Genomic DNA, 8,812 nt, shown 5'->3' with positions numbered 1-8,812 from the left:
GCAGTAAACCTGTGAAGCACAACAGGGATGGCCTGTTGTTAATCCTTTCCATTTGTACTGTTGTCTTAGAGAGAAATAGATGAGACATTTATTGCCAGGAATAAATGAGGAACGGGAGCCTGAAAACATGGGGATTTAGATTGCTTTCATGTTTTGTAGCAGAATAAAATTGATGGTGTTAAATGTTGCTTGGTTGGTGGTTTTGTTTTTTTTTTTAGGTAGAAATCAAACAGGGATTAGAAAATAACAGTGCTTCTGCTTCTTTCGTGCCTTGGGAAGTATTTGTTTATTTAAAGAATTTTGCTCTTAATTTTGTGACTAGCCTGTTGAATCAGTAATGTAGAAGAGGGTCTTCAATCTGAAATACAACACAGTCTCACTTGCCCACCATGCTTCCAGAAAGAGTGTTTTGTTTGGGGTTGATCCCTTCTTCCCTTCCACCTCAAATAAAAGTTTTTTTTTATTGTGGGTGTGGGGTGGTTCTTGTGGTTTTGGCTCATCTAGTAACATAATTAAAAATCAAACAATCAGAAAAACATTGTCTGAAACCTAAAGCACATCAATAATCTAAGCTCCACTGCTGTCAAGGAAAAAAAAAAGAAAGCATGCTTTGTTTGCTAAAATGTATAAATAGCAAAAGGTTTTGGTAGTTGTCATGCTGGCTTTGTGAATTTGCCACCCAGCACCCCTGTCTGCACAGAACTGTAAATAAATGTCTCAAGTCTGTGCATTGGCCTCTTGCACACTGGGTGAGAGAAGCATTTTTGGGACAACACCCTTGGCAAGAGGTGGTGCTGCAGTCCTGGCTTGAGGCTGGGATATCAACAGTGGTTGTTCAGAAGCCAGCAGATAACAAGTGAGATCCTGCTTTTCTTTCTGTCCCCATTTGCCAAAAAAAATCCTACTCCTCAGCCTTGTGGGAAAAATAGCTTCTCAACCTGCTAAAATGATCACTGGGCAAAGTTCACCATATTTTACTGCCTCTCTTTACAATTGATTGACAGGTTGAATGTTGCTAGGATGTTTTGAGCAGCCTCTTCATGCAGATATGATAACAAAGATTATGGCACACAAAAGAGGAACTGTAGTATTTTCGGGGTCCCCCGTTGAAGGGAGGAAATCATGAATCTGACTCCATGTTCTTAGAAGGCTAATTTATTATGATATGATATGATATGATATGATAGAATACTATACTAAAACTATACTAAAGAATAGGAAAAATATACTTACAGAAGGCTTAACAAGATACTAATGAAAAACCCGTGACTCTTGCCAGAGTCCCAACACAGCTGGACCATGATTGGTCATTAAATAAAAGCAATTCACATGTTGGATAAACAATCTCCAACCACATTCCAAAGCAGAAAAACACAGAAGAAGCAAATGAGATAATATTGTTTTCCTTTTTCTCTGAGGCTCCTCAACTTCCCAGGAGAGAAATCCTGGCAAAGGGATTTTCCCAGAAAATATGACAGTGACAAGGGACTGTATGAGGGAAATGGCACTGCTTCTTAATTCCCAAACAGAAACCAGTCTTTAGATTACATGAAAGAATAGATAGTATTAGAATTCAGTGTGACCTAGCACACTTTGAAAAGACATTTGTTTTTTTCTAGTTCAACTATCACATATCCCATTTCAAAGCATCTTGCTGTTGTGGTTACTTTCTACATACAAACCTTTTCTGGTCTTCACCTAGATCTCATCGTTACATTGAAAAAGTTCTTCTGTGGGGCTGCCCATCAAGGATAAGTTTGAGCAGGCAGGTTAAACAGCCACAGCACTGCTTCCCAGCGCTCCCTTTTCCTGAGCACTCTGCAAAGAGATCCATCTCAGCTCAACATCACTGGTGTGGGAATGTAGTCTTGCACTGTGGAATGAAAGCTCACCAGGAGGGCCCGGATCATCCCTGCCTTAGGGGTGTTGAGGCCTGGAAATAAACCCTTACAGCTCCCTTTGCACTTTCCCTCCCTGTCACTTCTTGCCTCTTTTCATTCCTTTTCCCAGCTGCTCATCTCAGTGCTACATTTCAGTTTTCTGTTGGGTGCAGACATCTGGTGGTCGAACTGGTGATGGCAGCTGAACAAGGGAAGCCAAACAAGGGAGGGATGCAGGATCTTTTCTTCTTACACTTTGGCCCAGTGTTAGGAAAAACAAATTCTGCTTACACAGCAAGGATTTATGTTCACTTTTGTTCCCCTTTCACCTTGTCACTTATTTTCTCCCCTTGTCAAGCCTCAGGGACCTGCTGGCCCCAGGTGTTTAGAAGAAAGGGCAGACTGTGCCCAACAGATTGCAAGTCACTTCTGCAATGCAAGTGTGCTCAGAGCAGGAGAGGAGTCACTTCCAGCAGCACAAGTCACACCTCCCCAGGCAGTATCTGCTACACAGATGCTCCACATTGCAAAGAATAGCTTCAGTCAGTTCTGCAGCCAGATAACTGCACCCCACTCCTCCCTGAGACAGCCAGAAGCAGTTGGAAGCAGGAATATTTCCAGACAATGTGTGTGGTCCTTTCTGGACCACCTCCATCTGCCTGCAGTCTCCAGCCCCTCTTTTTCTGGGATACATTTTGTGTATGCTTTGGCTCTATAGCACAAGAAGAGAAAAAAGCTATACATCACCTTGTTTTAGTTCATGCTGGAAAACTGCTTACTTAAGACACAGATCCTTCAGTGTATGACACATCTGGAAGGGTATTCAAGCTCTCCCACTGAGATACTGTGCACTAGGACATGTATATTTATTCTATAAATGGAGAGAAATGTGCAGGGTCAGGGACTACTCCATACTCCATACTCCATACTCCATACTCCATACTCCATACTCCATACTCCATACTCCATCTGCTAAAGGTGGGATCAACCCTAATTTTACCTTTTCCAGGAAGCACAGCAAAGAGTGAGATCACTTCACCTGAGAGGAGATGAAGTGCTGGAGATGCCTGGCTCTTTCCAGTGTCTTATACTACATGTGCAACACCCTGGCTCATAGGAGTGACATCAGGTGAATCTCTCAGTATACAAAGCTCTTTTGCCCAAAGGGCCTAAGGCAAATGTAACTTGACAAAAACATTGGTTTCAAGAATGAGCAGATTCTCCCCACCTCTGGCTCCGGTCTGTCTCTATCTCTGTTCAGTGTTTCTTCAAAACTTAATGTGTTTCCAAGACAAGCAATTTCCTCAACTTCAGACAACTGTTTTAAGGCCATTTTGCTTTCAAATGTTTGCTGCTGGAAAAGCAGGAGCCGGCCTGTTGCCATGAGCTTACCTACATTATATAATTTGTTCTATAACCAAGTAAATTCCAAATTGGAAACTCAATGACTTGTCTGCTTACAGGAGGTTGTGGAAGCAATGTGATATCAAACTGATAAATGAATGGACTGAGAGAAGCAGCAAGAATGTGATTGAAATCAACATGTAAGAGACAGCACTTAGAACCAATGTTTTTGCAATTGATCAATGACAAGCCTGGGAGAAAGGGGAGAGAGGGAGAATAAATTTATTCATAACCATTTTAATATGCTCTTTGGGTTCATTCCCCAAGTACTTGAGTATTTGTTTCCAAAAATTAAATGTGTGCATGATGTTGGGCTTGTTGCTTTTTTTCTTTACAAAAACCTGGAGTTTTTGGGGTTTGCATGTCCCCATCTGCAGTTAAGAGGAAAAAAAGGAATTACAAGAGAAAAATTATGTTGAATCATACACCACACATGGCCAATCCCAAGAGAAACATTCAATGAGTACTATCTTGACTCAGGAGGATGTAAAACGACAGGGAGAAAACTCTGATAATGCTCTCGATGCTTTTCTTTTTTTCATTTTGCATTTTACTTCATCTCAGTCTTAATATACCAGAACACTTTTCAGTTGGGCATTAAGCAAAATAACACTGGTGCTGAGTCTCATTTCCTTTAGTCCAAAGAAACCAGCTTTCCAGGTGGTTCAAAACAGGATGCAGTGCCTTACCTGAATTGCTGCTTGCTTTTAGCTTCATTTCAATTACAAGGTAGCTATTCCAGGGAAAAAACTGAGAGAAGTGAGGCTATGCAGGAAATATGCCCCAGTAAAATTCATTATGATGCTTAATTCTCATTGGCTTCACACCACATGTTGGCAGAAGTTGAAGAGTATGGAGATAAAGCAGTTGCTGGCTTCTGGGTATGGTCACAATCTAAACACATTTTTTCTTGGGAACCTTCATTCATTTTTCCTCATCCCATCCCACCCGGATCTCTGGATTTGTTTCACTTGTATCACAAGAGGGCACGCTGCATCAGACTAAAGTTTCCCATCCACACCTTGAAAGGCATTAGCTGAAACCAGGAAAGTTCATGGACTGAAAGGGCTTACAGGGAGAGAGAGGGGCACTGAAGGAACAGCCACAGGGACCAGCAGGCTGCAGCTGCAATGTCAGTGTCCCCTCCTAGTGTGGGAGGGACAAACACCCACCCTCCTCTCCTCCTACTTGGAACAGGACCTCTGCAATTTTCAAAACTCAATTCCAAAGTAGCAGACTACAGATAAGGGATTTAAACAGGACAACCGTGTAACTGAAAAGGCTCTCTCAGTCATGCTGGACAACTGGAGTGCCTTCTCCACTTTTTACTGAAAACCAGCTAACTACTGATATACCAACTGGCACTCTTCACAAGACACTGTGTAACTATGACTTCCCATGGCAGCTAATAAAAAGAAAGGAGTTTTCTTCTTTGAGAAGAAAAGCAGCATTTAAATAATCCAATCAACTATGCCAGTATTATATGACATGTAATTTCTATAGACAAATATATGGACTTAAATAAATTCCCACTTCACTTTTAAAGGTGGTGAATGACTGTTTCTTAAGTATAACAAGCACCTGATAACACAACAAAAATACTTGTGCTGTGTCCTGAAAATCTGTATTATGAAAGCAACTATCTGGGATAAATCTGAACCTGATTTTGTATGAGGAAAGCAAAATTCTGTTAAAAAGCTAACACTGTGATGAACATTTTGATGTACTGTTCTCATCATACACTTACCTTTTCCTTGAAACTTAATCTACTAATTACTTACTCTGTGAATATTGCTCCAGAATATATTTTCATTAATCTTTTGTGAAAAACAGCTCAACATGTATCGCAATTTTAAGTTCTCACTAAACCTGTTGAAACAGAAGTTCACAGATGAGGTCTCGTTAATGCTCAACCCTCCAAATTCAGATGGGATCTTCACATGAGACCTGTTCTCTCTGAGGTTGCTTGAGAGTGCTGTAAGCACTTTTTTGTGGGGGGCAAACAGCCTCTGAATTCCAATTCTGCTGGTTATCAAATTGAGTCACACAGGGATCAAGGAGCATCACCTGCTGCTTCCTCTAGGCCTGATCCTGAACTACCATAAGAGTTGTATGTTTGTTCAAACAGAAATTAAGGAGAAACAGTAATGTTCTTCATTGTTAGCATCAGAATAGACTGTTGCCTTAGCAACAGCAGTAGGAAGAAACACATTGGATGTAGCCAATACTTGTTTTACCTCATGTTTCACATGCTATTTTTCTAAACTTTTCTTACTAATTGAATGATGTTTTTGTAAACTTCTGCTGTCATTCTGTCATTCTACTAGGTTACTCTTGTTGGCATTGGCTGTTATCTTCTCTAAAGCCTGGTAGCAGATGCAGCACACCTCTGACTCCCTTTACAAGAGAATCACTGTGGGATTTCTGAGTGGAGCTTCTAAGGCAGCAAACCTGAAATTCAACATATGCAAGTCAAACAAACTACTGTAACAAACTTTTATTGCTTGCACTTCCCTCTATCCAATACTGCTGGCTACAATTATGTGACATGCCTCAGGAAAGGGGTGCCAATTCATTTCTTACCAGATTCTCTTTTCTATTACTCCATAGATCCTCTTCTATCTTTTTTAATGGAAAAGGAGAATTCAATTCCTCTGAACCGTCTAGAGGAGAAAAGGACAAGGGAAAGCCTAACTCCTTCTGAAATAATTTTCTCCCAGCCTTAATAATTTCTGACTTCCTACATATACCTTTCTCCCAAGAAAAATTCATTTTAAAAGCAGTGAGGCATTCCATATGTAAATGCTAGTGAGTTGTCAGACACTAAGGACTTGCTAATGCCAGCAAAATTATTTAATCTTTTGACCACTAGGCCAGACTTGGGGGCCTGCAGAAGATCCTGCTGTAACACCAACAGATATTTTGCTTGGTTTATTGTTTCCTGGAATACACCGGCTCCAGTTGCTGCTTTCCCCTCCACCTGGAAGTCCACCTAAGAACCATTTCCCCTTCCAACCCCTCTGGACTTCACAAGAAAGGGGAGAAAATCACTAGGAGAAAGCAGATAATCTGGCCCCACAGAATCACTGGCACTCAGACTTCTTTGGCTATATAAATAGCTGATAAAATCCAGCTGCTTTATTTGCAATATCTTTTGCATTTTTCTTCCTGAAAAGTAATCTCCATGAAAGGAAGACACTGCATTTACTTGGCTTACAGTGAGATCTCCTTTTGGGTCACACTGTAGCTAAAACTTTCTACTGAAGAAGAAAGAAATCCTATTCCACAAGAGCTTTATGCAGCACAGTGTAATATGATGAAATGTCAGTGGGTATCAAATGATGACCTTGCTGGCACCAAACCCTCACTGAACTTTATCAGTTCTTGGAGTATGAAGTGCCAGCTTAGCACATGCCTCCACTTTAAGCAGGAAAAATCTGCTACCAAGACTAGACAGAGGAGCTGAGAGAAAAAGCAGATATTGGTGCACTACAAAAGGATTATTCTTCTTTTCCAGCAAAAATACTGCAGGAAGCCCACAAAAGAGCATACTACACACATGTAGTAAGTGTAGTGGTTTTGGTTTGCTAATTTGAGATTTTTGGCTAACACTAATTAACGTAGTGGGTTTAATGCTGGCTAAATGCCAGTGCACTTATTAGAATTATTTATTTTTTTTTTTGCTGTGAGATTAGAATTAGGAGGAGAGCAAAGCAGGCTTAAAACTTTAAAGGGTATAAAGAAAACTTTATTAATAGAATTAAAAGACAGAATAATAAGAATAAAACTTTTAGAACACTTCTTTTTCTCCTATACTTTTTTTAATTGATAATGTAAAGAGACAAAATTTGGGACTTTTAGTTAGTGTACTATTTTTAGAATTTTTTAAATTTTTTTTTTTAGGGAGAGAGAGGTCTCTTGTTATGCTATGGAGATTTTTCTACAAGAAATAGTTTTCTTGTGTTTTAATGTCAGCAAATTAGCTGCTTGGGAAAGGAAAATTTGTTTGCAGTGTGAGAGGTTTTTTATGCTTTATAGTTTTCTTATAGTTTTAATATGGTTTATATTAACTTATGGGGTACTATTTTAAGGATGAGCTGTTTTAACATAAAAGTTCTTCTCATCTATCTCTGAGAAACAGAGATTTTCTTTATTTTTGGAGTAAGTTTGTTTTTGTTTAAGCTTATTAGATCATAATTACTTTAACATCTGTTCGCTTCAGCACTAGTGCTTTTACTTATAGCTGTAGTTAGAATGTTACATTGCTCTAATGCATTTTATGAGTTATAAGAAAGAATCTGATATATCTATTATATTTTTACTATAGTTTTATAAGAGAACTTTAGCTTAAGACTAAGGCATCTTTTTATTTTCTTATCTGCGATTTTGACTTTTTAAATTGACTTCGGTTTTTTATGTTGTTTTCTATGTGTCTTTATTTTTTGTTTTTTCTTATTTGTGTAGTAAAGAAAGTCTCCCAAAATGACAGGGAATACTCCCTAGAGTAACAGAAATCTTGGAAAATGAATGATGCTTTGCCTACTGGCCTATGTGCCTGTTTTAGTGCTAGATCAAGTAACAATTTCAGCTCTGTCAAGAACATCTGTCTGGGAAGGCTGACAAAATACAACACAAATGCAAAATACCCACGTGGATGTAAAGGTTCCTACTTGTTCTTTTAGACATGACAGCTGCAGATAGGCTCTTGCACATTTTCGCATTCATCTGACTGCTCTTTTCATGGTGATGCCATGGAGATTTTCCAATTGGGAGAGCAGGGAAATAGCTGGATGGTAAGGACAGGTATTGCTCTTGTGGGCTTAGCCAGACATCTATAGACTCTTTGGAAGAAGCTGGTTCACATGGCTCTGTAAGAGGCAGAGATTTTGTCTCTGCACCACGAGAAGAAGGTGCACCACAAAGAAATAAGTAATGTTTGAGCCATTTGTATAGGAGACATCGTTATTGCCTCTGCCCCCATTAAGCACTGAGCATCTGTCAGCACTAAGCTGGGATTTTCAGTCCTGCCTGAACCCTCAGCTTGTAGAGTTAATGAGTTCTTGTGACTCCTCATTTCTGAGAGTCTGTGATGTTTCCTTTGGGAGCTGCTCCACCATGGAAGAACGAGTCCTTTTCTCTCCCATTTGCTATGGACAGGTGTGAATGGCCCTTTCCACACCAGTGGTTCAACAGCCTGACACAGCTTGGGATGCTCAAAATAAAGCCCAGCATGGTTTGGCTGCACCAAATCATGGAGCAGAGGGCACAGAGCATGGCAAGGCTCTAACATCAAACACTGAGTTAAATAATGGCTGAAGGAGAAGCTCTGGCTTGCCAGAGGTTTGGGATTTGCATCCTCCTCTCAAGCACCAGACATAAGCCTCAGCAACAGGGGAGGGATGTAGAGGGGAGGATGGGAAAGACCTCACCTGATGAAAGCTGGGAGGCAAGCCTGTGCACAGCTGAAGCAGTTTTCTCCTTTCCACGAGCTGGCCTCTTCTTCCTACTTCACCCCAACACAGGGAATG

Source organism: Camarhynchus parvulus, chromosome 4 (genome assembly GCF_901933205.1).
Source record: "Camarhynchus parvulus chromosome 4, STF_HiC, whole genome shotgun sequence".
Lineage (NCBI taxonomy): Eukaryota > Metazoa > Chordata > Aves > Passeriformes > Thraupidae > Camarhynchus > Camarhynchus parvulus.
This window is presented reverse-complemented; position numbering follows the sequence as displayed.